The sequence below is a fragment of the Acipenser ruthenus genome, chromosome 11 (genome assembly GCF_902713425.1).
Source record: "Acipenser ruthenus chromosome 11, fAciRut3.2 maternal haplotype, whole genome shotgun sequence".
Taxonomy (NCBI): Eukaryota; Metazoa; Chordata; class Actinopteri; order Acipenseriformes; family Acipenseridae; genus Acipenser; species Acipenser ruthenus.
In genome coordinates, this window is record NC_081199.1 from 13,847,686 (window position 1) to 13,871,877 (window position 24,192).

At 42.4% G+C, this 24,192-nt stretch overlaps 27 non-coding genes across 27 annotated transcripts; all 27 read right to left on the reverse strand.

Moving 5' to 3' along the window:
* Nucleotides 1-859: 859 nt before the first annotated feature.
* On the reverse strand, nucleotides 860-931 carry trnae-cuc (transfer RNA glutamic acid (anticodon CUC)). Its single transcript has one exon. It is a non-coding gene; the product is annotated as a tRNA-Glu (tRNA).
* Nucleotides 932-1,371: 440 nt separating this feature from the next.
* On the reverse strand, nucleotides 1,372-1,443 carry trnaq-uug (transfer RNA glutamine (anticodon UUG)). Its single transcript has one exon. It is a non-coding gene; the product is annotated as a tRNA-Gln (tRNA).
* Nucleotides 1,444-2,462: 1,019 nt separating this feature from the next.
* Nucleotides 2,463-2,534, reverse strand: trnaq-cug (transfer RNA glutamine (anticodon CUG)). The gene has a single exon. It is a non-coding gene; the product is annotated as a tRNA-Gln (tRNA).
* A 993-nt stretch (nucleotides 2,535-3,527) lies between these two features.
* On the reverse strand, nucleotides 3,528-3,599 carry trnae-cuc (transfer RNA glutamic acid (anticodon CUC)). Its single transcript has one exon. It is a non-coding gene; the product is annotated as a tRNA-Glu (tRNA).
* Nucleotides 3,600-4,039: 440 nt separating this feature from the next.
* trnaq-uug (transfer RNA glutamine (anticodon UUG)) lies at nucleotides 4,040-4,111 on the reverse strand. Its single transcript has one exon. It is a non-coding gene; the product is annotated as a tRNA-Gln (tRNA).
* A 1,021-nt stretch (nucleotides 4,112-5,132) lies between these two features.
* trnaq-cug (transfer RNA glutamine (anticodon CUG)) lies at nucleotides 5,133-5,204 on the reverse strand. The gene has a single exon. It is a non-coding gene; the product is annotated as a tRNA-Gln (tRNA).
* A 993-nt stretch (nucleotides 5,205-6,197) lies between these two features.
* On the reverse strand, nucleotides 6,198-6,269 carry trnae-cuc (transfer RNA glutamic acid (anticodon CUC)). The gene has a single exon. It is a non-coding gene; the product is annotated as a tRNA-Glu (tRNA).
* Nucleotides 6,270-6,709: 440 nt separating this feature from the next.
* On the reverse strand, nucleotides 6,710-6,781 carry trnaq-uug (transfer RNA glutamine (anticodon UUG)). The gene has a single exon. It is a non-coding gene; the product is annotated as a tRNA-Gln (tRNA).
* A 1,021-nt stretch (nucleotides 6,782-7,802) lies between these two features.
* On the reverse strand, nucleotides 7,803-7,874 carry trnaq-cug (transfer RNA glutamine (anticodon CUG)). The gene has a single exon. It is a non-coding gene; the product is annotated as a tRNA-Gln (tRNA).
* A 993-nt stretch (nucleotides 7,875-8,867) lies between these two features.
* On the reverse strand, nucleotides 8,868-8,939 carry trnae-cuc (transfer RNA glutamic acid (anticodon CUC)). The gene has a single exon. It is a non-coding gene; the product is annotated as a tRNA-Glu (tRNA).
* A 440-nt stretch (nucleotides 8,940-9,379) lies between these two features.
* trnaq-uug (transfer RNA glutamine (anticodon UUG)) lies at nucleotides 9,380-9,451 on the reverse strand. The gene has a single exon. It is a non-coding gene; the product is annotated as a tRNA-Gln (tRNA).
* Nucleotides 9,452-10,471: 1,020 nt separating this feature from the next.
* On the reverse strand, nucleotides 10,472-10,543 carry trnaq-cug (transfer RNA glutamine (anticodon CUG)). Its single transcript has one exon. It is a non-coding gene; the product is annotated as a tRNA-Gln (tRNA).
* A 993-nt stretch (nucleotides 10,544-11,536) lies between these two features.
* On the reverse strand, nucleotides 11,537-11,608 carry trnae-cuc (transfer RNA glutamic acid (anticodon CUC)). Its single transcript has one exon. It is a non-coding gene; the product is annotated as a tRNA-Glu (tRNA).
* Nucleotides 11,609-12,048: 440 nt separating this feature from the next.
* trnaq-uug (transfer RNA glutamine (anticodon UUG)) lies at nucleotides 12,049-12,120 on the reverse strand. Its single transcript has one exon. It is a non-coding gene; the product is annotated as a tRNA-Gln (tRNA).
* Nucleotides 12,121-13,142: 1,022 nt separating this feature from the next.
* trnaq-cug (transfer RNA glutamine (anticodon CUG)) lies at nucleotides 13,143-13,214 on the reverse strand. Its single transcript has one exon. It is a non-coding gene; the product is annotated as a tRNA-Gln (tRNA).
* A 993-nt stretch (nucleotides 13,215-14,207) lies between these two features.
* Nucleotides 14,208-14,279, reverse strand: trnae-cuc (transfer RNA glutamic acid (anticodon CUC)). Its single transcript has one exon. It is a non-coding gene; the product is annotated as a tRNA-Glu (tRNA).
* A 440-nt stretch (nucleotides 14,280-14,719) lies between these two features.
* On the reverse strand, nucleotides 14,720-14,791 carry trnaq-uug (transfer RNA glutamine (anticodon UUG)). Its single transcript has one exon. It is a non-coding gene; the product is annotated as a tRNA-Gln (tRNA).
* A 1,021-nt stretch (nucleotides 14,792-15,812) lies between these two features.
* Nucleotides 15,813-15,884, reverse strand: trnaq-cug (transfer RNA glutamine (anticodon CUG)). The gene has a single exon. It is a non-coding gene; the product is annotated as a tRNA-Gln (tRNA).
* Nucleotides 15,885-16,877: 993 nt separating this feature from the next.
* On the reverse strand, nucleotides 16,878-16,949 carry trnae-cuc (transfer RNA glutamic acid (anticodon CUC)). Its single transcript has one exon. It is a non-coding gene; the product is annotated as a tRNA-Glu (tRNA).
* A 440-nt stretch (nucleotides 16,950-17,389) lies between these two features.
* On the reverse strand, nucleotides 17,390-17,461 carry trnaq-uug (transfer RNA glutamine (anticodon UUG)). Its single transcript has one exon. It is a non-coding gene; the product is annotated as a tRNA-Gln (tRNA).
* A 1,021-nt stretch (nucleotides 17,462-18,482) lies between these two features.
* On the reverse strand, nucleotides 18,483-18,554 carry trnaq-cug (transfer RNA glutamine (anticodon CUG)). Its single transcript has one exon. It is a non-coding gene; the product is annotated as a tRNA-Gln (tRNA).
* A 993-nt stretch (nucleotides 18,555-19,547) lies between these two features.
* trnae-cuc (transfer RNA glutamic acid (anticodon CUC)) lies at nucleotides 19,548-19,619 on the reverse strand. Its single transcript has one exon. It is a non-coding gene; the product is annotated as a tRNA-Glu (tRNA).
* A 440-nt stretch (nucleotides 19,620-20,059) lies between these two features.
* Nucleotides 20,060-20,131, reverse strand: trnaq-uug (transfer RNA glutamine (anticodon UUG)). The gene has a single exon. It is a non-coding gene; the product is annotated as a tRNA-Gln (tRNA).
* A 1,021-nt stretch (nucleotides 20,132-21,152) lies between these two features.
* trnaq-cug (transfer RNA glutamine (anticodon CUG)) lies at nucleotides 21,153-21,224 on the reverse strand. The gene has a single exon. It is a non-coding gene; the product is annotated as a tRNA-Gln (tRNA).
* Nucleotides 21,225-22,217: 993 nt separating this feature from the next.
* Nucleotides 22,218-22,289, reverse strand: trnae-cuc (transfer RNA glutamic acid (anticodon CUC)). Its single transcript has one exon. It is a non-coding gene; the product is annotated as a tRNA-Glu (tRNA).
* A 440-nt stretch (nucleotides 22,290-22,729) lies between these two features.
* trnaq-uug (transfer RNA glutamine (anticodon UUG)) lies at nucleotides 22,730-22,801 on the reverse strand. The gene has a single exon. It is a non-coding gene; the product is annotated as a tRNA-Gln (tRNA).
* A 1,019-nt stretch (nucleotides 22,802-23,820) lies between these two features.
* Nucleotides 23,821-23,892, reverse strand: trnaq-cug (transfer RNA glutamine (anticodon CUG)). The gene has a single exon. It is a non-coding gene; the product is annotated as a tRNA-Gln (tRNA).
* Nucleotides 23,893-24,192: the final 300 nt, after the last annotated feature.

The following is a 24,192-nucleotide window of genomic DNA, read 5'->3' on the forward strand; positions in this document are numbered from 1 at the left end:
TTCCTGTCGAATCCAAAATGCGACGTTTCATTTCTTGGTTCATACTGGCAGCTGGCAGCAGGTCTGGAGAACTGCACTATCAGCACCCAATCGTGCGCCACAAAAACTGCTCACATTGAAATAATAAGACACATGACAATATATGTATTACACATGTATATTTAGAAACGGTTTGAATAACATCGGTATTGCTAATTTAAATTAATAAACATGCCCTTAAAAACTAAATACGTTGGATCTTTATAAGTGAATATACACTTTCAAATACAAATTCGCACAGCTGTCTCCTAGCAAGTGAAGGCAGCACTGTATTCTGGACGCTATAGTTTATTCTAGAAACATGACACCTGGGCATGTTAGATATCAGGGGAAATCGCGGAGCCTCCTCTTTCGTTTGGTATGTAGACTGCGTGCCTAGCCCTTTCCGTTTTTGAGTTACAGGCACTTGAACGCACCTACCGATTTCCGTTTCTGAGTTACAGGCACTTGAACGCACCTACCGATTTGCTGCGCGTCACAGCACTGGAGCACTGAATGAGTGGCTGCATAGAATAATTCTGTGTCTCTTTTTAGTCGGTACTTATTGTGTTAACTGTGTGATTGTGTAGATGGGGGTGGTTAAACCCTAGCTGTCCTCTCACTTGTAAGGAGCAATTGTAAAATCCTTTTCTGCAGACTGAAAAGAAGTTAATGCCAAAAGGGGTTGCGAATCAATGTGCACAGACCCTGTAATAATATCAAGGGTGTGCTTTTAATTGAATGCAGTCGGGCCACAGCCAAGAAATAGACATATGTACATCTGATTAATGAAGAGTAATAGAATGGTTTTAATCGGAATACTAATGGGCAATAAAGTAACTTCCCTGACCGGGAATCGAACCCGGGCCGCGGCGGTGAGAGCGCCGAATCCTAACCACTAGACCACCAGGGACGCTGCTGTGGAGGTCTGCACGGCTGGCCAGGAATTCCTTTGCTAACAAAGCTGAAGCATCGAAAACGGAACAGCCCCCAAGCCCTGAGCAGTGACAGACAATGAATCATAATAAACTGCCGCATAATTAAATGAATTGCTGTGGTCCATTTCTAATTGTTCAAGAACTAGAAGTAGTTCTCCCTTTCAGATTATTCCGGACCATGCCGCGCTTAGTTTGCTGGTAGGTACGTTTGCTTAATGCCCTCGAGAGGCTCTGTGATGCAATCGATAGCGCATTGGACATCTACTCAAGCACCGATGGGTACGTTGGAAGGTTGTAAAACCGAGTCCCACCAGTTAATGCTTTTAAAGCTAGCAGTGGGAGTCTACAACATTGGTCACTTAAAATAAAAACCTGATTTTCAATTTGTTTTTGTAAGACAATGAAAATAAACGGAAGGTTCCACCGAGATTTGAACTCGGATCACTGGATTCAAAGTCCAGAGTGCTAACCATTACACCATGGAACCAATCACCTAGGTCGGTTTTACGTTGCAGGGAATCTCTGGATATTATGATTTTCTTTCAAACATTTTCGAATACTTCACAATGGCTGAAGCTATCTGATGCAGCAAGAGCTGAAACGACATCTGCACGCGTGGATTTGAATGGTGTAACCCGTCTGTGTGTGTCTCTCCTTGACTAGTAAGAGCTGAAACCCGCTTCTCTGTTTCCCTGCCTGCGCTCACACTCCGGCTATTCTATATCTGCGTTGTGTTGGTGTTTCTAGATGTTTTTTTTTTTTTTTTTTTAAAGTATACCACTCGAGATCAACTGCTGAAAGACGGCGACGTTCATTTCTCTCTGCATAACAGAAAATGAAAGAAATGAAGTAAAAAATGACTCGGTCACCATTCATCTCTAGTGGCTGCAGTGAAAACGTGGCACTGGATCAGGAGCTTTGGTGTAGGATTATTAGTGCACTATATACCGGTTACAATCGTATCCTCGTCGCAGTTTTTTTTTATTTCATTTATTTATTTATTTTTATGATATTATTATTATTAGTTTTTCTCGTTCTCTTTTGACAAAAATGTTTATCCTGCGACTACAGGAAAGTATTTGTCTGTGTTGGAGGTGCTCCCCAACAGTCACAAAATGTGACAAAAACACAGCCTCAACGTTGAGGTGCTGAAAAAAAAAAATATAACCAAAGACACCGTTTACTAGGGAGGCGCTGTAACCATCTTAGCCACGGCGTCCTGCAACACACAAAGAAATGCGTGCCAGAGACCTATGCAATGAAACGTATCAGGGACATTATTGGCGCTACTACTGTCATTCTCTACTACAATCTCGGACTAAAATTAAGCGCAGGGCATTTCTGAAATTAAACAGAAACACTTGAAAATACACATTACTTGTTATTAAACCATTTTCGACCTCAGATACCGGAATCTGCATTGTATTTTATATGACCGATTGTACACTTGTGGTCCAGACATATGACATTTGGTAGTTCACATGATCAAAACTTATGGTTAAATACAGGTCCCACCGAGATTTGAACTCGGATCGCTGGATTCAGAGTCCAGAGTGCTCACCATTACACCATGGAACCACTGCGGAGCAAGCGAGAGAGGAATGGCTGTAACATCCTCAGCTCCCAGGTGTAAAATCCCCTACTGCTGACAAACCCTGGACCGCAAGGCGTTCTCCCCGTTCTGATTGCACACAGTCCTTCAATATCCATTTTTCCTGTCGAATCCAAAATGCGAAGTTTCATTTCTTGGTTCATACTGGCAGCTGGCAGCAGGTCTGGAGAACTGCACTATCAGCACCCAATCGTGCGCCACAAAAACTGCTCACATTGAAATAATAAGACACATGACAATATATGTATTACACATGTATATTTAGAAACGGTTTGAATAACATCGGTATTGCTAATTTAAATTAATAAACATGCCCTTAAAAACTAAATACGTTGGATCTTTATAAGTGAATATACACTTTCAAATACAAATTCGCACAGCTGTCTCCTAGCAAGTGAAGGCAGCACTGTATTCTGGACGCTATAGTTTATTCTAGAAACATGACACCTGGGCATGTTAGATATCAGGGGAAATCGCGGAGCCTCCTCTTTCGTTTGGTATGTAGACTGCGTGCCTAGCCCTTTCCGTTTTTGAGTTACAGGCACTTGAACGCACCTACCGATTTCCGTTTTTGAGTTACAGGCACTTGAACGCACCTACCGATTTGCTGCGCGTCACAGCACTGGAGCACTGAATGAGTGGCTGCATAGAATAATTCTGTGTCTCTTTTTAGTCGGTACTTATTGTGTTAACTGTGTGATTGTGTAGATGGGGGTGGTTAAACCCTAGCTGTCCTCTCACTTGTAAGGAGCAATTGTAAAATCCTTTTCTGCAGACTGAAAAGAAGTTAATGCCAAAAGGGGTTGCGAATCAATGTGCACAGACCCTGTAATAATATCAAGGGTGTGCTTTTAATTGAATGCAGTCGGGCCACAGCCAAGAAATAGACATATGTACATCTGATTAATGAAGAGTAATAGAATGGTTTTAATCGGAATACTAATGGGCAATAAAGTAACTTCCCTGACCGGGAATCGAACCCGGGGCGCGGCGGTGAGAGCGCCGAATCCTAACCACTAGACCACCAGGGACGCTGCTGTGGAGGTCTGCACGGCTGGCCAGGAATTCCTTTGCTAACAAAGCTGAAGCATCGAAAACGGAACAGCCCCCAAGCCCTGAGCAGTGACAGACAATGAATCATAATAAACTGCCGCATAATTAAATGAATTGCTGTGGTCCATTTCTAATTGTTCAAGAACTAGAAGTAGTTCTCCCTTTCAGATTATTCCGGACCATGCCGCGCTTAGTTTGCTGGTAGGTACGTTTGCTTAATGCCCTCGAGAGGCTCTGTGATGCAATCGATAGCGCATTGGACATCTACTCAAGCACCGATGGGTACGTTGGAAGGTTGTAAAACCGAGTCCCACCAGTTAATGCTTTTAAAGCTAGCAGTGGGAGTCTACAACATTGGTCACTTAAAATAAAAACCTGATTTTCAATTTGTTTTTGTAAGACAATGAAAATAAACGGAAGGTTCCACCGAGATTTGAACTCGGATCACTGGATTCAAAGTCCAGAGTGCTAACCATTACACCATGGAACCAATCACCTATGTCGGTTTTACGTTGCAGGGAATCTCTGGATATTATGATTTTCTTTCAAACATTTTCGAATACTTCACAATGGCTGAAGCTATCTGATGCAGCAAGAGCTGAAACGACATCTGCACGCGTGGATTTGAATGGTGTAACCCGTCTGTGTGTGTCTCTCCTTGACTAGTAAGAGCTGAAACCCGCTTCTCTGTTTCCCTGCCTGCGCTCACACTCCGGCTATTCTATATCTGCGTTGTGTTGGTGTTTCTAGATGTTTTTTTTTTTTTTTTTTAAAGTATACCACTCGAGATCAACTGCTGAAAGACGGCGACGTTTATTTCTCTCTGCATAACAGAAAATGAAAGAAATGAAGTAAAAAATGACTCGGTCACCATTCATCTCTAGTGGCTGCAGTGAAAACGTGGCACTGGATCAGGAGCTTTGGTGTAGGATTATTAGTGCACTATATACCGGTTACAATCGTATCCTCGTCGCAGTTTTTTTTTTTATTTCATTTATTTATTTATTTTTATGATATTATTATTATTAGTTTTTCTCGTTCTCTTTTGACAAAAATGTTTATCCTGCGACTACAGGAAAGTATTTGTCTGTGTTGGAGGTGCTCCCCAACAGTCACAAAATGTGACAAAAACACAGCATCAACGTTGAGGTGCTGAAAAAAAAAATATATAACCAAAGACACCGTTTACTAGGGAGGCGCTGTAACCATCTTAGCCACGGCGTCCTGCAACACACAAAGAAATGCGTGCCAGAGACCTGTGCAATGAAACGTATCAGGGACATTATTGGCGCTACTACTGTCATTCTCTACTACAATCTCGGACTAAAATTAAGCGCAGGGCATTTCTGAAATTAAACAGAAACACTTGAAAATACACATTACTTGTTATTAAACCATTTTCGACCTCAGATACCGGAATCTGCATTGTATTTTATATGACCGATTGTACCCTTGTGGTCCAGACATATGACATTTGGTAGTTCACATGATCAAAACTTATGGTTAAATACAGGTCCCACCGAGATTTGAACTCGGATCGCTGGATTCAGAGTCCAGAGTGCTCACCATTACACCATGGAACCACTGCGGAGCAAGCGAGAGAGGAATGGCTGTAACATCCTCAGCTCCCAGGTGTAAAATCCCCTACTGCTGACAAACCCTGGACCGCAAGGCGTTCTCCCCGTTCTGATTGCACACAGTCCTTCAATATCCATTTTTCCTGTCGAATCCAAAATGCGACGTTTCATTTCTTGGTTCATACTGGCAGCTGGCAGCAGGTCTGGAGAACTGCACTATCAGCACCCAATCGTGCGCCACAAAAACTGCTCACATTGAAATAATAAGACACATGACAATATATGTATTACACATGTATATTTAGAAACGGTTTGAATAACATCGGTATTGCTAATTTAAATTAATAAACATGCCCTTAAAAACTAAATACGTTGGATCTTTATAAGTGAATATACACTTTCAAATACAAATTCGCACAGCTGTCTCCTAGCAAGTGAAGGCAGCACTGTATTCTGGACGCTATAGTTTATTCTAGAAACATGACACCTGGGCATGTTAGATATCAGGGGAAATCGCGGAGCCTCCTCTTTCGTTTGGTATGTAGACTGCGTGCCTAGCCCTTTCCGTTTTTGAGTTACAGGCACTTGAACGCACCTACCGATTTCCGTTTTTGAGTTACAGGCACTTGAACGCACCTACCGATTTGCTGCGCGTCACAGCACTGGAGCACTGAATGAGTGGCTGCATAGAATAATTCTGTGTCTCTTTTTAGTCGGTACTTATTGTGTTAACTGTGTGATTGTGTAGATGGGGGTGGTTAAACCCTAGCTGTCCTCTCACTTGTAAGGAGCAATTGTAAAATCCTTTTCTGCAGACTGAAAAGAAGTTAATGCCAAAAGGGGTTGCGAATCAATGTGCACAGACCCTGTAATAATATCAAGGGTGTGCTTTTAATTGAATGCAGTCGGGCCACAGCCAAGAAATAGACATATGTACATCTGATTAATGAAGAGTAATAGAATGGTTTTAATCGGAATACTAATGGGCAATAAAGTAACTTCCCTGACCGGGAATCGAACCCGGGCCGCGGCGGTGAGAGCGCCGAATCCTAACCACTAGACCACCAGGGACGCTGCTGTGGAGGTCTGCACGGCTGGCCAGGAATTCCTTTGCTAACAAAGCTGAAGCATCGAAAACGGAACAGCCCCCAAGCCCTGAGCAGTGACAGACAATGAATCATAATAAACTGCCGCATAATTAAATGAATTGCTGTGGTCCATTTCTAATTGTTCAAGAACTAGAAGTAGTTCTCCCTTTCAGATTATTCCGGACCATGCCGCGCTTAGTTTGCTGGTAGGTACGTTTGCTTAATGCCCTCGAGAGGCTCTGTGATGCAATCGATAGCGCATTGGACATCTACTCAAGCACCGATGGGTACGTTGGAAGGTTGTAAAACCGAGTCCCACCAGTTAATGCTTTTAAAGCTAGCAGTGGGAGTCTACAACATTGGTCACTTAAAATAAAAACCTGATTTTCAATTTGTTTTTGTAAGACAATGAAAATAAACGGAAGGTTCCACCGAGATTTGAACTCGGATCACTGGATTCAAAGTCCAGAGTGCTAACCATTACACCATGGAACCAATCACCTATGTCGGTTTTACGTTGCAGGGAATCTCTGGATATTATGATTTTCTTTCAAACATTTTCGAATACTTCACAATGGCTGAAGCTATCTGATGCAGCAAGAGCTGAAACGACATCTGCACGCGTGGATTTGAATGGTGTAACCCGTCTGTGTGTGTCTCTCCTTGACTAGTAAGAGCTGAAACCCGCTTCTCTGTTTCCCTGCCTGCGCTCACACTCCGGCTATTCTATATCTGCGTTGTGTTGGTGTTTCTAGATGTTTTTTTTTTTTTTTTTTTAAAGTATACCACTCGAGATCAACTGCTGAAAGACGGCGACGTTTATTTCTCTCTGCATAACAGAAAATGAAAGAAATGAAGTAAAAAATGACTCGGTCACCATTCATCTCTAGTGGCTGCAGTGAAAACGTGGCACTGGATCAGGAGCTTTGGTGTAGGATTATTAGTGCACTATATACCGGTTACAATCGTATCCTCGTCGCAGTTTTTTTTTTATTTCATTTATTTATTTATTTTTATGATATTATTATTATTAGTTTTTCTCGTTCTCTTTTGACAAAAATGTTTATCCTGCGACTACAGGAAAGTATTTGTCTGTGTTGGAGGTGCTCCCCAACAGTCACAAAATGTGACAAAAACACAGCATCAACGTTGAGGTGCTGAAAAAAAAAATATATAACCAAAGACACCGTTTACTAGGGAGGCGCTGTAACCATCTTAGCCACGGCGTCCTGCAACACACAAAGAAATGCGTGCCAGAGACCTGTGCAATGAAACGTATCAGGGACATTATTGGCGCTACTACTGTCATTCTCTACTACAATCTCGGACTAAAATTAAGCGCAGGGCATTTCTGAAATTAAACAGAAACACTTGAAAATACACATTACTTGTTATTAAACCATTTTCGACCTCAGATACCGGAATCTGCATTGTATTTTATATGACCGATTGTACCCTTGTGGTCCAGACATATGACATTTGGTAGTTCACATGATCAAAACTTATGGTTAAATACAGGTCCCACCGAGATTTGAACTCGGATCGCTGGATTCAGAGTCCAGAGTGCTCACCATTACACCATGGAACCACTGCGGAGCAAGCGAGAGAGGAATGGCTGTAACATCCTCAGCTCCCAGGTGTAAAATCCCCTACTGCTGACAAACCCTGGACCGCAAGGCGTTCTCCCCGTTCTGATTGCACACAGTCCTTCAATATCCATTTTTCCTGTCGAATCCAAAATGCGACGTTTCATTTCTTGGTTCATACTGGCAGCTGGCAGCAGGTCTGGAGAACTGCACTATCAGCACCCAATCGTGCGCCACAAAAACTGCTCACATTGAAATAATAAGACACATGACAATATATGTATTACACATGTATATTTAGAAACGGTTTGAATAACATCGGTATTGCTAATTTAAATTAATAAACATGCCCTTAAAAACTAAATACGTTGGATCTTTATAAGTGAATATACACTTTCAAATACAAATTCGCACAGCTGTCTCCTAGCAAGTGAAGGCAGCACTGTATTCTGGACGCTATAGTTTATTCTAGAAACATGACACCTGGGCATGTTAGATATCAGGGGAAATCGCGGAGCCTCCTCTTTCGTTTGGTATGTAGACTGCGTGCCTAGCCCTTTCCGTTTTTGAGTTACAGGCACTTGAACGCACCTACCGATTTCCGTTTTTGAGTTACAGGCACTTGAACGCACCTACCGATTTGCTGCGCGTCACAGCACTGGAGCACTGAATGAGTGGCTGCATAGAATAATTCTGTGTCTCTTTTTAGTCGGTACTTATTGTGTTAACTGTGTGATTGTGTAGATGGGGGTGGTTAAACCCTAGCTGTCCTCTCACTTGTAAGGAGCAATTGTAAAATCCTTTTCTGCAGACTGAAAAGAAGTTAATGCCAAAAGGGGTTGCGAATCAATGTGCACAGACCCTGTAATAATATCAAGGGTGTGCTTTTAATTGAATGCAGTCGGGCCACAGCCAAGAAATAGACATATGTACATCTGATTAATGAAGAGTAATAGAATGGTTTTAATCGGAATACTAATGGGCAATAAAGTAACTTCCCTGACCGGGAATCGAACCCGGGCCGCGGCGGTGAGAGCGCCGAATCCTAACCACTAGACCACCAGGGACGCTGCTGTGGAGGTCTGCACGGCTGGCCAGGAATTCCTTTGCTAACAAAGCTGAAGCATCGAAAACGGAACAGCCCCCAAGCCCTGAGCAGTGACAGACAATGAATCATAATAAACTGCCGCATAATTAAATGAATTGCTGTGGTCCATTTCTAATTGTTCAAGAACTAGAAGTAGTTCTCCCTTTCAGATTATTCCGGACCATGCCGCGCTTAGTTTGCTGGTAGGTACGTTTGCTTAATGCCCTCGAGAGGCTCTGTGATGCAATCGATAGCGCATTGGACATCTACTCAAGCACCGATGGGTACGTTGGAAGGTTGTAAAACCGAGTCCCACCAGTTAATGCTTTTAAAGCTAGCAGTGGGAGTCTACAACATTGGTCACTTAAAATAAAAACCAGATTTTCAATTTGTTTTTGTAAGACAATGAAAATAAACGGAAGGTTCCACCGAGATTTGAACTCGGATCACTGGATTCAAAGTCCAGAGTGCTAACCATTACACCATGGAACCAATCACCTATGTCGGTTTTACGTTGCAGGGAATCTCTGGATATTATGATTTTCTTTCAAACATTTTCGAATACTTCACAATGGCTGAAGCTATCTGATGCAGCAAGAGCTGAAACGACATCTGCACGCGTGGATTTGAATGGTGTAACCCGTCTGTGTGTGTCTCTCCTTGATTAGTAAGAGCTGAAACCCGCTTCTCTGTTTCCCTGCCTGCGCTCACACTCCGGCTATTCTATATCTGCGTTGTGTTGGTGTTTCTAGATGTTTTTTTTTTTTTTTTTTAAAGTATACCACTCGAGATCAACTGCTGAAAGACGGCGACGTTTATTTCTCTCTGCATAACAGAAAATGAAAGAAATGAAGTAAAAAATGACTCGGTCACCATTCATCTCTAGTGGCTGCAGTGAAAACGTGGCACTGGATCAGAAGCTTTGGTGTAGGATTATTAGTGCACTATATACCGGTTACAATCGTATCCTCGTCGCAGTTTTTTTTTTTATTTCATTTATTTATTTATTTTTATGATATTATTATTATTAGTTTTTCTCGTTCTCTTTTGACAAAAATGTTTATCCTGCGACTACAGGAAAGTATTTGTCTGTGTTGGAGGTGCTCCCCAACAGTCACAAAATGTGACAAAAACACAGCCTCAACGTTGAGGTGCTGAAAAAAAAAAATATAACCAAAGACACCGTTTACTAGGGAGGCGCTGTAACCATCTTAGCCACGGCGTCCTGCAACACACAAAGAAATGCGTGCCAGAGACCTGTGCAATGAAACGTATCAGGGACATTATTGGCGCTACTACTGTCATTCTCTACTACAATCTCGGACTAAAATTAAGCGCAGGGCATTTCTGAAATTAAACAGAAACACTTGAAAATACACATTACTTGTTATTAAACCATTTTCGACCTCAGATACCGGAATCTGCATTGTATTTTATATGACCGATTGTACCCTTGTGGTCCAGACATATGACATTTGGTAGTTCACATGATCAAAACTTATGGTTAAATACAGGTCCCACCGAGATTTGAACTCGGATCGCTGGATTCAGAGTCCAGAGTGCTCACCATTACACCATGGAACCACTGCGGAGCAAGCGAGAGAGGAATGGCTGTAACATCCTCAGCTCCCAGGTGTAAAATCCCCTACTGCTGACAAACCCTGGACCGCAAGGCGTTCTCCCCGTTCTGATTGCACACAGTCCTTCAATATCCATTTTTCCTGTCGAATCCAAAATGCGACGTTTCATTTCTTGGTTCATACTGGCAGCTGGCAGCAGGTCTGGAGAACTGCACTATCAGCACCCAATCGTGCGCCACAAAAACTGCTCACATTGAAATAATAAGACACATGACAATATATGTATTACACATGTATATTTAGAAACGGTTTGAATAACATCGGTATTGCTAATTTAAATTAATAAACATGCCCTTAAAAACTAAATACGTTGGATCTTTATAAGTGAATATACACTTTCAAATACAAATTCGCACAGCTGTCTCCTAGCAAGTGAAGGCAGCACTGTATTCTGGACGCTATAGTTTATTCTAGAAACATGACACCTGGGCATGTTAGATATCAGGGGAAATCGCGGAGCCTCCTCTTTCGTTTGGTATGTAGACTGCGTGCCTAGCCCTTTCCGTTTTTGAGTTACAGGCACTTGAACGCACCTACCGATTTCCGTTTTTGAGTTACAGGCACTTGAACGCACCTACCGATTTGCTGCGCGTCACAGCACTGGAGCACTGAATGAGTGGCTGCATAGAATAATTCTGTGTCTCTTTTTAGTCGGTACTTATTGTGTTAACTGTGTGATTGTGTAGATGGGGGTGGTTAAACCCTAGCTGTCCTCTCACTTGTAAGGAGCAATTGTAAAATCCTTTTCTGCAGACTGAAAAGAAGTTAATGCCAAAAGGGGTTGCGAATCAATGTGCACAGACCCTGTAATAATATCAAGGGTGTGCTTTTAATTGAATGCAGTCGGGCCACAGCCAAGAAATAGACATATGTACATCTGATTAATGAAGAGTAATAGAATGGTTTTAATCGGAATACTAATGGGCAATAAAGTAACTTCCCTGACCGGGAATCGAACCCGGGCCGCGGCGGTGAGAGCGCCGAATCCTAACCACTAGACCACCAGGGACGCTGCTGTGGAGGTCTGCACGGCTGGCCAGGAATTCCTTTGCTAACAAAGCTGAAGCATCGAAAACGGAACAGCCCCCAAGCCCTGAGCAGTGACAGACAATGAATCATAATAAACTGCCGCATAATTAAATGAATTGCTGTGGTCCATTTCTAATTGTTCAAGAACTAGAAGTAGTTCTCCCTTTCAGATTATTCCGGACCATGCCGCGCTTAGTTTGCTGGTAGGTACGTTTGCTTAATGCCCTCGAGAGGCTCTGTGATGCAATCGATAGCGCATTGGACATCTACTCAAGCACCGATGGGTACGTTGGAAGGTTGTAAAACCGAGTCCCACCAGTTAATGCTTTTAAAGCTAGCAGTGGGAGTCTACAACATTGGTCACTTAAAATAAAAACCTGATTTTCAATTTGTTTTTGTAAGACAATGAAAATAAACGGAAGGTTCCACCGAGATTTGAACTCGGATCACTGGATTCAAAGTCCAGAGTGCTAACCATTACACCATGGAACCAATCACCTAGGTCGGTTTTACGTTGCAGGGAATCTCTGGATATTATGATTTTCTTTCAAACATTTTCGAATACTTCACAATGGCTGAAGCTATCTGATGCAGCAAGAGCTGAAACGACATCTGCACGCGTGGATTTGAATGGTGTAACCCGTCTGTGTGTGTCTCTCCTTGACTAGTAAGAGCTGAAACCCGCTTCTCTGTTTCCCTGCCTGCGCTCACACTCCGGCTATTCTATATCTGCGTTGTGTTGGTGTTTCTAGATGTTTTTTTTTTTTTTTTTTAAAGTATACCACTCGAGATCAACTGCTGAAAGACGGCGACGTTTATTTCTCTCTGCATAACAGAAAATGAAAGAAATGAAGTAAAAAATGACTCGGTCACCATTCATCTCTAGTGGCTGCAGTGAAAACGTGGCACTGGATCAGGAGCTTTGGTGTAGGATTATTAGTGCACTATATACCGGTTACAATCGTATCCTCGTCGCAGTTTTTTTTTTTATTTCATTTATTTATTTATTTTTATGATATTATTATTATTAGTTTTTCTCGTTCTCTTTTGACAAAAATGTTTATCCTGCGACTACAGGAAAGTATTTGTCTGTGTTGGAGGTGCTCCCCAACAGTCACAAAATGTGACAAAAACACAGCATCAACGTTGAGGTGCTGAAAAAAAAAAATATATAACCAAAGACACCGTTTACTAGGGAGGCGCTGTAACCATCTTAGCCACGGCGTCCTGCAACACACAAAGAAATGCGTGCCAGAGACCTGTGCAATGAAACGTATCAGGGACATTATTGGCGCTACTACTGTCATTCTCTACTACAATCTCGGACTAAAATTAAGCGCAGGGCATTTCTGAAATTAAACAGAAACACTTGAAAATACACATTACTTGTTATTAAACCATTTTCGACCTCAGATACCGGAATCTGCATTGTATTTTATATGACCGATTGTACCCTTGTGGTCCAGACATATGACATTTGGTAGTTCACATGATCAAAACTTATGGTTAAATACAGGTCCCACCGAGATTTGAACTCGGATCGCTGGATGCAGAGTCCAGAGTGCTCACCATTACACCATGGAACCACTGCGGAGCAAGCAAGAGAGGAATGGCTGTAACATCCTCAGCTCCCAGGTGTAAAATCCCCTACTGCTGACAAACCCTGGACCGCAAGGCGTTCTCCCCGTTCTGATTGCACACAGTCCTTCAATATCCATTTTTCCTGTCGAATCCAAAATGCGACGTTTCATTTCTTGGTTCATACTGGCAGCTGGCAGCAGGTCTGGAGAACTGCACCATCAGCACCCAACCGTGCGCCACAAAAACTGCTCACATTGAAATAATAAGACACATGACAATATATGTATTACACATGTATATTTAGAAACGGTTTGAATAACATCGGTATTGCTAATTTAAATTAATAAACATGCCCTTAAAAACTAAATACGTTGGATCTTTATAAGTGAATATACACTTTCAAATACAAATTCGCACAGCTGTCTCCTAGCAAGTGAAGGCAGCACTGTATTCTGGACGCTATAGTTTATTCTAGAAACATGACACCTGGGCATGTTAGATATCAGGGGAAATCGCGGAGCCTCCTCTTTCGTTTGGTATGTAGACTGCGTGCCTAGCCCTTTCCGTTTTTGAGTTACAGGCACTTGAACGCACCTACCGATTTCCGTTTTTGAGTTACAGGCACTTGAACGCACCTACCGATTTGCTGCGCGTCACAGCACTGGAGCACTGAATGAGTGGCTGCATAGAATAATTCTGTGTCTCTTTTTAGTCGGTACTTATTGTGTTAACTGTGTGATTGTGTAGATGGGGGTGGTTAAACCCTAGCTGTCCTCTCACTTGTAAGGAGCAATTGTAAAATCCTTTTCTGCAGACTGAAAAGAAGTTAATGCCAAAAGGGGTTGCGAATCAATGTGCACAGACCCTGTAATAATATCAAGGGTGTGCTTTTAATTGAATGCAGTCGGGCCACAGCCAAGAAATAGACATATGTACATCTGATTAATGAAGAGTAATAGAATGGTTTTAATCGGAATACTAATGGGCAATAAAGTAACTTCCCTGACCGGGAATCGAACCCGGGCCGCGGCGGTGAGAGCGCCGAATCCTAACCACTAGACCACCAGGGACGCTGCTGTGGAGGTCTGCACGGCTGGCCAGGAATTCCTTTGCTAACAAAGCTGAAGCATCGAAAACGGAACAGCCCCCAAGCCCTGAGCAGTGACAGACAATGAATCATAATAAACTGCCGCATAATTAAATGAATTGCTGTGGTCCATTTCTAATTGTTCAAGAACTAGAAGTAGTTCTCCCTTTCAGATTATTCCGGACCATGCCGCGCTTAGTTTGCTGGTAGGTACGTTTGCTTAATGCCCTCGAGAGGCTCTGTGATGCAATCGATAGCGCATTGGACATCTACTCAAGCACCGATGGGTACGTTGGAAGGTTGTAAAACCGAGTCCCACCAGTTAATGCTTTTAAAGCTAGCAGTGGGAGTCTACAACATTGGTCACTTAAAATAAAAACCTGATTTTCAATTTGTTTTTGTAAGACAATGAAAATAAACGGAAGGTTCCACCGAGATTTGAACTCGGATCACTGGATTCAAAGTCCAGAGTGCTAACCATTACACCATGGAACCAATCACCTAGGTCGGTTTTACGTTGCAGGGAATCTCTGGATATTATGATTTTCTTTCAAACATTTTCGAATACTTCACAATGGCTGAAGCTATCTGATGCAGCAAGAGCTGAAACGACATCTGCACGCGTGGATTTGAATGGTGTAACCCGTCTGTGTGTGTCTCTCCTTGACTAGTAAGAGCTGAAACCCGCTTCTCTGTTTCCCTGCCTGCGCTCACACTCCGGCTATTCTATATCTGCGTTGTGTTGGTGTTTCTAGATGTTTTTTTTTTTTTTTTTTAAAGTATACCACTCGAGATCAACTGCTGAAAGACGGCGACGTTTATTTCTCTCTGCATAACAGAAAATGAAAGAAATGAAGTAAAAAATGACTCGGTCACCATTCATCTCTAGTGGCTGCAGTGAAAACGTGGCACTGGATCAGGAGCTTTGGTGTAGGATTATTAGTGCACTATATACCGGTTACAATCGTATCCTCGTCGCAGTTTTTTTTTTTATTTCATTTATTTATTTATTTTTATGATATTATTATTATTAGTTTTTCTCGTTCTCTTTTGACAAAAATGTTTATCCTGCGACTACAGGAAAGTATTTGTCTGTGTTGGAGGTGCTCCCCAACAGTCACAAAATGTGACAAAAACACAGCATCAACGTTGAGGTGCTGAAAAAAAAAATATATAACCAAAGACACCGTTTACTAGGGAGGCGCTGTAACCATCTTAGCCACGGCGTCCTGCAACACACAAAGAAATGCGTGCCAGAGACCTGTGCAATGAAACGTATCAGGGACATTATTGGCGCTAATACTGTCATTCTCTACTACAATCTCGGACTAAAATTAAGCGCAGGGCATTTCTGAAATTAAACAGAAACACTTGAAAATACACATTACTTGTTATTAAACCATTTTCGACCTCAGATACCGGAATCTGCATTGTATTTTATATGACCGATTGTACCCTTGTGGTCCAGACATATGACATTTGGTAGTTCACATGATCAAAACTTATGGTTAAATACAGGTCCCACCGAGATTTGAACTCGGATCGCTGGATTCAGAGTCCAGAGTGCTCACCATTACACCATGGAACCACTGCGGAGCAAGCAAGAGAGGAATGGCTGTAACATCCTCAGCTCCCAGGTGTAAAATCCCCTACTGCTGACAAACCCTGGACCGCAAGGCGTTCTCCCCGTTCTGATTGCACACAGTCCTTCAATATCCATTTTTCCTGTCGAATCCAAAATGCGACGTTTCATTTCTTGGTTCATACTGGCAGCTGGCAGCAGGTCTGGAGAACTGCACCATCAGCACCCAACCGTGCGCCACAAAAACTGCTCACATTGAAATAATAAGACACATGACAATATATGTATTACACATGTATATTTAGAAACGGTTTGAATAACATCGGTATTGCTAATTTAAATTAATAAACATGCCCTTAAAAACTAAATACGTTGGATCTTTATAAGTGAATATACACTTTCAAATACAAATTCGCACAGCTGTCTCCTAGCAAGTGAAGGCAGCACTGTATTCTGGACGCTATAGTTTATTCTAGAAACATGACACCTGGGCATGTTAGATATCAGGGGAAATCGCGGAGCCTCCTCTTTCGTTTGGTATGTAGACTGCGTGCCTAGCCCTTTCCGTTTTTGAGTTACAGGCACTTGAACGCACCTACCGATTTCCGTTTTTGAGTTACAGGCACTTGAACGCACCTACCGATTTGCTGCGCGTCACAGCACTGGAGCACTGAATGAGTGGCTGCATAGAATAATTCTGTGTCTCTTTTTAGTCGGTACTTATTGTGTTAACTGTGTGATTGTGTAGATGGGGGTGGTTAAACCCTAGCTGTCCTCTCACTTGTAAGGAGCAATTGTAAAATCCTTTTCTGCAGACTGAAAAGAAGTTAATGCCAAAAGGGGTTGCGAATCAATGTGCACAGACCCTGTAATAATATCAAGGGTGTGCTTTTAATTGAATACAGTCGGGCCACAGCCAAGAAATAGACATATGTACATCTGATTAATGAAGAGTAATAGAATGGTTTTAATCGGAATACTAATGGGCAATAAAGTAACTTCCCTGACCGGGAATCGAACCCGGGCCGCGGCGGTGAGAGCGCCGAATCCTAACCACTAGACCACCAGGGACGCTGCTGTGGAGGTCTGCACGGCTGGCCAGGAATTCCTTTGCTAACAAAGCTGAAGCATCGAAAACGGAACAGCCCCCAAGCCCTGAGCAGTGACAGACAATGAATCATAATAAACTGCCGCATAATTAAATGAATTGCTGTGGTCCATTTCTAATTGTTCAAGAACTAGAAGTAGTTCTCCCTTTCAGATTATTCCGGACCATGCCGCGCTTAGTTTGCTGGTAGGTACGTTTGCTTAATGCCCTCGAGAGGCTCTGTGATGCAATCGATAGCGCATTGGACATCTACTCAAGCACCGATGGGTACGTTGGAAGGTTGTAAAACCGAGTCCCACCAGTTAATGCTTTTAAAGCTAGCAGTGGGAGTCTACAACATTGGTCACTTAAAATAAAAACCTGATTTTCAATTTGTTTTTGTAAGACAATGAAAATAAACGGAAGGTTCCACCGAGATTTGAACTCGGATCACTGGATTCAAAGTCCAGAGTGCTAACCATTACACCATGGAACCAATCACCTAGGTCGGTTTTACGTTGCAGGGAATCTCTGGATATTATGATTTTCTTTCAAACATTTTCGAATACTTCACAATGGCTGAAGCTATCTGATGCAGCAAGAGCTGAAACGACATCTGCACGCGTGGATTTGAATGGTGTAACCCGTCTGTGTGTGTCTCTCCTTGACTAGTAAGAGCTGAAACCCGCTTCTCTGTTTCCCTGCCTGCGCTCACACTCCGGCTATTCTATATCTGCGTTGTGTTGGTGTTTCTAGATGTTTTTTTTTTTTTTTTTTAAAGTATACCACTCGAGATCAACTGCTGAAAGACGGCGACGTTTATTTCTCTCTGCATAACAGAAAATGAAAGAAATGAAGTAAAAAATGACTCGGTCACCATTCATCTCTAGTGGCTGCAGTGAAAACGTGGCACTGGATCAGGAGCTTTGGTGTAGGATTATTAGTGCACTATATACCGGTTACAATCGTATCCTCGTCGCAGTTTTTTTTTTTATTTCATTTATTTATTTATTTTTATGATATTATTATTATTAGTTTTTCTCGTTCTCTTTTGACAAAAATGTTTATCCTGCGACTACAGGAAAGTATTTGTCTGTGTTGGAGGTGCTCCCCAACAGTCACAAAATGTGACAAAAACACAGCATCAACGTTGAGGTGCTGAAAAAAAAAATATATAACCAAAGACACCGTTTACTAGGGAGGCGCTGTAACCATCTTAGCCACGGCGTCCTGCAACACACAAAGAAATGCGTGCCAGAGACCTGTGCAATGAAACGTATCAGGGACATTATTGGCGCTACTACTGTCATTCTCTACTACAATCTCGGACTAAAATTAAGCGCAGGGCATTTCTGAAATTAAACAGAAACACTTGAAAATACACATTACTTGTTATTAAACCATTTTCGACCTCAGATACCGGAATCTGCATTGTATTTTATATGACCGATTGTACCCTTGTGGTCCAGACATATGACATTTGGTAGTTCACATGATCAAAACTTATGGTTAAATACAGGTCCCACCGAGATTTGAACTCGGATCGCTGGATTCAGAGTCCAGAGTGCTCACCATTACACCATGGAACCACTGCGGAGCAAGCGAGAGAGGAATGGCTGTAACATCCTCAGCTCCCAGGTGTAAAATCCCCTACTGCTGACAAACCCTGGACCACAAGGCGTTCTCCCCGTTCTGATTGCACACAGTCCTTCAATATCCATTTTTCCTGTCGAATCCAAAATGCGACGTTTCATTTCTTGGTTCATACTGGCAGCTGGCAGCAGGTCTGGAGAACTGCACCATCAGCACCCAACCGTGCGCCACAAAAACTGCTCACATTGAAATAATAAGACACATGACAATATATGTATTACACATGTATATTTAGAAACGGTTTGAATAACATCGGTATTGCTAATTTAAATTAATAAACATGCCCTTAAAAACTAAATACGTTGGATCTTTATAAGTGAATATACACTTTCAAATACAAATTCGCACAGCTGTCTCCTAGCAAGTGAAGGCAGCACTGTATTCTGGACGCTATAGTTTATTCTAGAAACATGACACCTGGGCATGTTAGATATCAGGGGAAATCGCGGAGCCTCCTCTTTCGTTTGGTATGTAGACTGCGTGCCTAGCCCTTTCCGTTTTTGAGTTACAGGCACTTGAACGCACCTACCGATTTCCGTTTTTGAGTTACAGGCACTTGAACGCACCTACCGATTTGCTGCGCGTCACAGCACTGGAGCACTGAATGAGTGGCTGCATAGAATAATTCTGTGTCTCTTTTTAGTCGGTACTTATTGTGTTAACTGTGTGATTGTGTAGATGGGGGTGGTTAAACCCTAGCTGTCCTCTCACTTGTAAGGAGCAATTGTAAAATCCTTTTCTGCAGACTGAAAAGAAGTTAATGCCAAAAGGGGTTGCGAATCAATGTGCACAGACCCTGTAATAATATCAAGGGTGTGCTTTTAATTGAATACAGTCGGGCCACAGCCAAGAAATAGACATATGTACATCTGATTAATGAAGAGTAATAGAATGGTTTTAATCGGAATACTAATGGGCAATAAAGTAACTTCCCTGACCGGGAATCGAACCCGGGCCGCGGCGGTGAGAGCGCCGAATCCTAACCACTAGACCACCAGGGACGCTGCTGTGGAGGTCTGCACGGCTGGCCAGGAATTCCTTTGCTAACAAAGCTGAAGCATCGAAAACGGAACAGCCCCCAAGCCCTGAGCAGTGACAGACAATGAATCATAATAAACTGCCGCATAATTAAATGAATTGCTGTGGTCCATTTCTAATTGTTCAAGAACTAGAAGTAGTTCTCCCTTTCAGATTATTCCGGACCATGCCGCGCTTAGTTTGCTGGTAGGTACGTTTGCTTAATGCCCTCGAGAGGCACTGTGATGCAATCGATAGCGCATTGGACATCTACTCAAGCACCGATGGGTACGTTGGAAGGTTGTAAAACCGAGTCCCACCAGTTAATGCTTTTAAAGCTAGCAGTGGGAGTCTACAACATTGGTCACTTAAAATAAAAACCTGATTTTCAATTTGTTTTTGTAAGACAATGAATATAAACGGAAGGTTCCACCGAGATTTGAACTCGGATCACTGGATTCAAAGTCCAGAGTGCTAACCATTACACCATGGAACCAATCACCTATGTCGGTTTTACGTTGCAGGGAATCTCTGGATATTATGATTTTCTTTCAAACATTTTCGAATACTTCACAATGGCTGAAGCTATCTGATGCAGCAAGAGCTGAAACGACATCTGCACGCGTGGATTTGAATGGTGTAACCCGTCTGTGTGTGTCTCTCCTTGACTAGTAAGAGCTGAAACCCGCTTCTCTGTTTCCCTGCCTGCGCTCACACTCCGGCTATTCTATATCTGCGTTGTGTTGGTGTTTCTACATGTTTTTTTTTTTTTTTTTTTAAAGTATACCACTCGAGATCAACTGCTGAAAGACGGCGACGTTTATTTCTCTCTGCATAACAGAAAATGAAAGAAATGAAGTAAAAAATGACTCGGTCACCATTCATCTCTAGTGGCTGCAGTGAAAACGTGGCACTGGATCAGGAGCTTTGGTGTAGGATTATTAGTGCACTATATACCGGTTACAATCGTATCCTCGTCGCAGTTTTTTTTTTTATTTCATTTATTTATTTATTTTTATGATATTATTATTATTAGTTTTTCTCGTTCTCTTTTGACAAAAATGTTTATCCTGCGACTACAGGAAAGTATTTGTCTGTGTTGGAGGTGCTCCCCAACAGTCACAAAATGTGACAAAAACACAGCCTCAACGTTGAGGTGCTGAAAAAAAAAAATATAACCAAAGACACCGTTTACTAGGGAGGCGCTGTAACCATCTTAGCCACGGCGTCCTGCAACACACAAAGAAATGCGTGCCAGAGACCTGTGCAATGAAACGTATCAGGGACATTATTGGCGCTACTACTGTCATTCTCTACTACAATCTCGGACTAAAATTAAGCGCAGGGCATTTCTGAAATTAAACAGAAACACTTGAAAATACACATTACTTGTTATTAAACCATTTTCGACCTCAGATACCGGAATCTGCATTGTATTTTATATGACCGATTGTACCCTTGTGGTCCAGACATATGACATTTGGTAGTTCACATGATCAAAACTTATGGTTAAATACAGGTCCCACCGAGATTTGAACTCGGATCGCTGGATTCAGAGTCCAGAGTGCTCACCATTACACCATGGAACCACTGCGGAGCAAGCGAGAGAGGAATGGCTGTAACATCCTCAGCTCCCAGGTGTAAAATCCCCTACTGCTGACAAACCCTGGACCGCAAGGCGTTCTCCCCGTTCTGATTGCACACAGTCCTTCAATATCCATTTTTCCTGTCGAATCCAAAATGCGACGTTTCATTTCTTGGTTCATACTGGCAGCTGGCAGCAGGTCTGGAGAACTGCACCATCAGCACCCAACCGTGCGCCACAAAAACTGCTCACATTGAAATAATAAGACACATGACAATATATGTATTACACATGTATATTTAGAAACGGTTTGAATAACGTCGGTATTGCTAATTTAAATTAATAAACATGCCCTTAAAAACTAAATACGTTGGATCTTTATAAGTGAATATACACTTTCAAATACAAATTCGCACAGCTGTCTCCTAGCAAGTGAAGGCAGCACTGTATTCTGGACGCTATAGTTTATTCTAGAAACATGACACCTGGGCATGTTAGATATCAGGGGAAATCGCGGAGCCTCCTCTTTCGTTTGGTATGTAGACTGCGTGCCTAGCCCTTTCCGTTTTTGAGTTACAGGCACTTGAACGCACCTACCGATTTCCGTTTTTGAGTTACAGGCACTTGAACGCACCTACCGATTTGCTGCGCGTCACAGCACTGGAGCACTGAATGAGTGGCTGCATAGAATAATTCTGTGTCTCTTTTTAGTCGGTACTTATTGTGTTAACTGTGTGATTGTGTAGATGGGGGTGGTTAAACCCTAGCTGTCCTCTCACTTGTAAGGAGCAATTGTAAAATCCTTTTCTGCAGACTGAAAAGAAGTTAATGCCAAAAGGGGTTGCGAATCAATGTGCACAGACCCTGTAATAATATCAAGGGTGTGCTTTTAATTGAATGCAGTCGGGCCACAGCCAAGAAATAGACATATGTACATCTGATTAATGAAGAGTAATAGAATGGTTTTAATCGGAATACTAATGGGCAATAAAGTAACTTCCCTGACCGGGAATCGAACCCGGGCCGCGGCGGTGAGAGCGCCGAATCCTAACCACTAGACCACCAGGGACGCTGCTGTGGAGGTCTGCACGGCTGGCCAGGAATTCCTTTGCTAACAAAGCTGAAGCATCGAAAACGGAACAGCCCCCAAGCCCTGAGCAGTGACAGACAATGAATCATAATAAACTGCCGCATAATTAAATGAATTGCTGTGGTCCATTTCTAATTGTTCAAGAACTAGAAGTAGTTCTCCCTTTCAGATTATTCCGGACCATGCCGCGCTTAGTTTGCTGGTAGGTACGTTTGCTTAATGCCCTCGAGAGGCTCTGTGATGCAATCGATAGCGCATTGGACATCTACTCAAGCACCGATGGGTACGTTGGAAGGTTGTAAAACCGAGTCCCACCAGTTAATGCTTTTAAAGCTAGCAGTGGGAGTCTACAACATTGGTCACTTAAAATAAAAACCTGATTTTCAATTTGTTTTTGTAAGACAATGAAAATAAACGGAAGGTTCCACCGAGATTTGAACTCGGATCACTGGATTCAAAGTCCAGAGTGCTAACCATTACACCATGGAACCAATCACCTATGTCGGTTTTACGTTGCAGGGAATCTCTGGATATTATGATTTTCTTTCAAACATTTTCGAATACTTCACAATGGCTGAAGCTATCTGATGCAGCAAGAGCTGAAACGACATCTGCACGCGTGGATTTGAATGGTGTAACCCGTCTGTGTGTGTCTCTCCTTGACTAGTAAGAGCTGAAACCCGCTTCTCTGTTTCCCTGCCTGCGCTCACACTCCGGCTATTCTATATCTGCGTTGTGTTGGTGTTTCTACATGTTTTTTTTTTTTTTTTTTAAAGTATACCACTCGAGATCAACTGCTGAAAGACGGCGACGTTTATTTCTCTCTGCATAACAGAAAATGAAAGAAATGAAGTAAAAAATGACTCGGTCACCATTCATCTCTAGTGGCTGCAGTGAAAACGTGGCACTGGATCAGGAGCTTTGGTGTAGGATTATTAGTGCACTATATACCGGTTACAATCGTATCCTCGTCGCAGTTTTTTTTTTATTTCATTTATTTATTTATTTTTATGATATTATTATTATTAGTTTTTCTCGTTCTCTTTTGACAAAAATGTTTATCCTGCGACTACAGGAAAGTATTTGTCTGTGTTGGAGGTGCTCCCCAACAGTCACAAAATGTGACAAAAACACAGCCTCAACGTTGAGGTGCTGAAAAAAAAAAATATAACCAAAGACACCGTTTACTAGGGAGGCGCTGTAACCATCTTAGCCACGGCGTCCTGCAACACACAAAGAAATGCGTGCCAGAGACCTGTGCAATGAAACGTATCAGGGACATTATTGGCGCTACTACTGTCATTCTCTACTACAATCTCGGACTAAAATTAAGCGCAGGGCATTTCTGAAATTAAACAGAAACACTTGAAAATACACATTACTTGTTATTAAACCATTTTCGACCTCAGATACCGGAATCTGCATTGTATTTTATATGACCGATTGTACCCTTGTGGTCCAGACATATGACATTTGGTAGTTCACATGATCAAAACTTATGGTTAAATACAGGTCCCACCGAGATTTGAACTCGGATCGCTGGATTCAGAGTCCAGAGTGCTCACCATTACACCATGGAACCACTGCGGAGCAAGCGAGAGAGGAATGGCTGTAACATCCTCAGCTCCCAGGTGTAAAATCCCCTACTGCTGACAAACCCTGGACCGCAAGGCGTTCTCCCCGTTCTGATTGCACACAGTCCTTCAATATCCATTTTTCCTGTCGAATCCAAAATGCGACGTTTCATTTCTTGGTTCATACTGGCAGCTGGCAGCAGGTCTGGAGAACTGCACCATCAGCACCCAACCGTGCGCCACAAAAACTGCTCACATTGAAATAATAAGACACATGACAATATATGTATTACACATGTATATTTAGA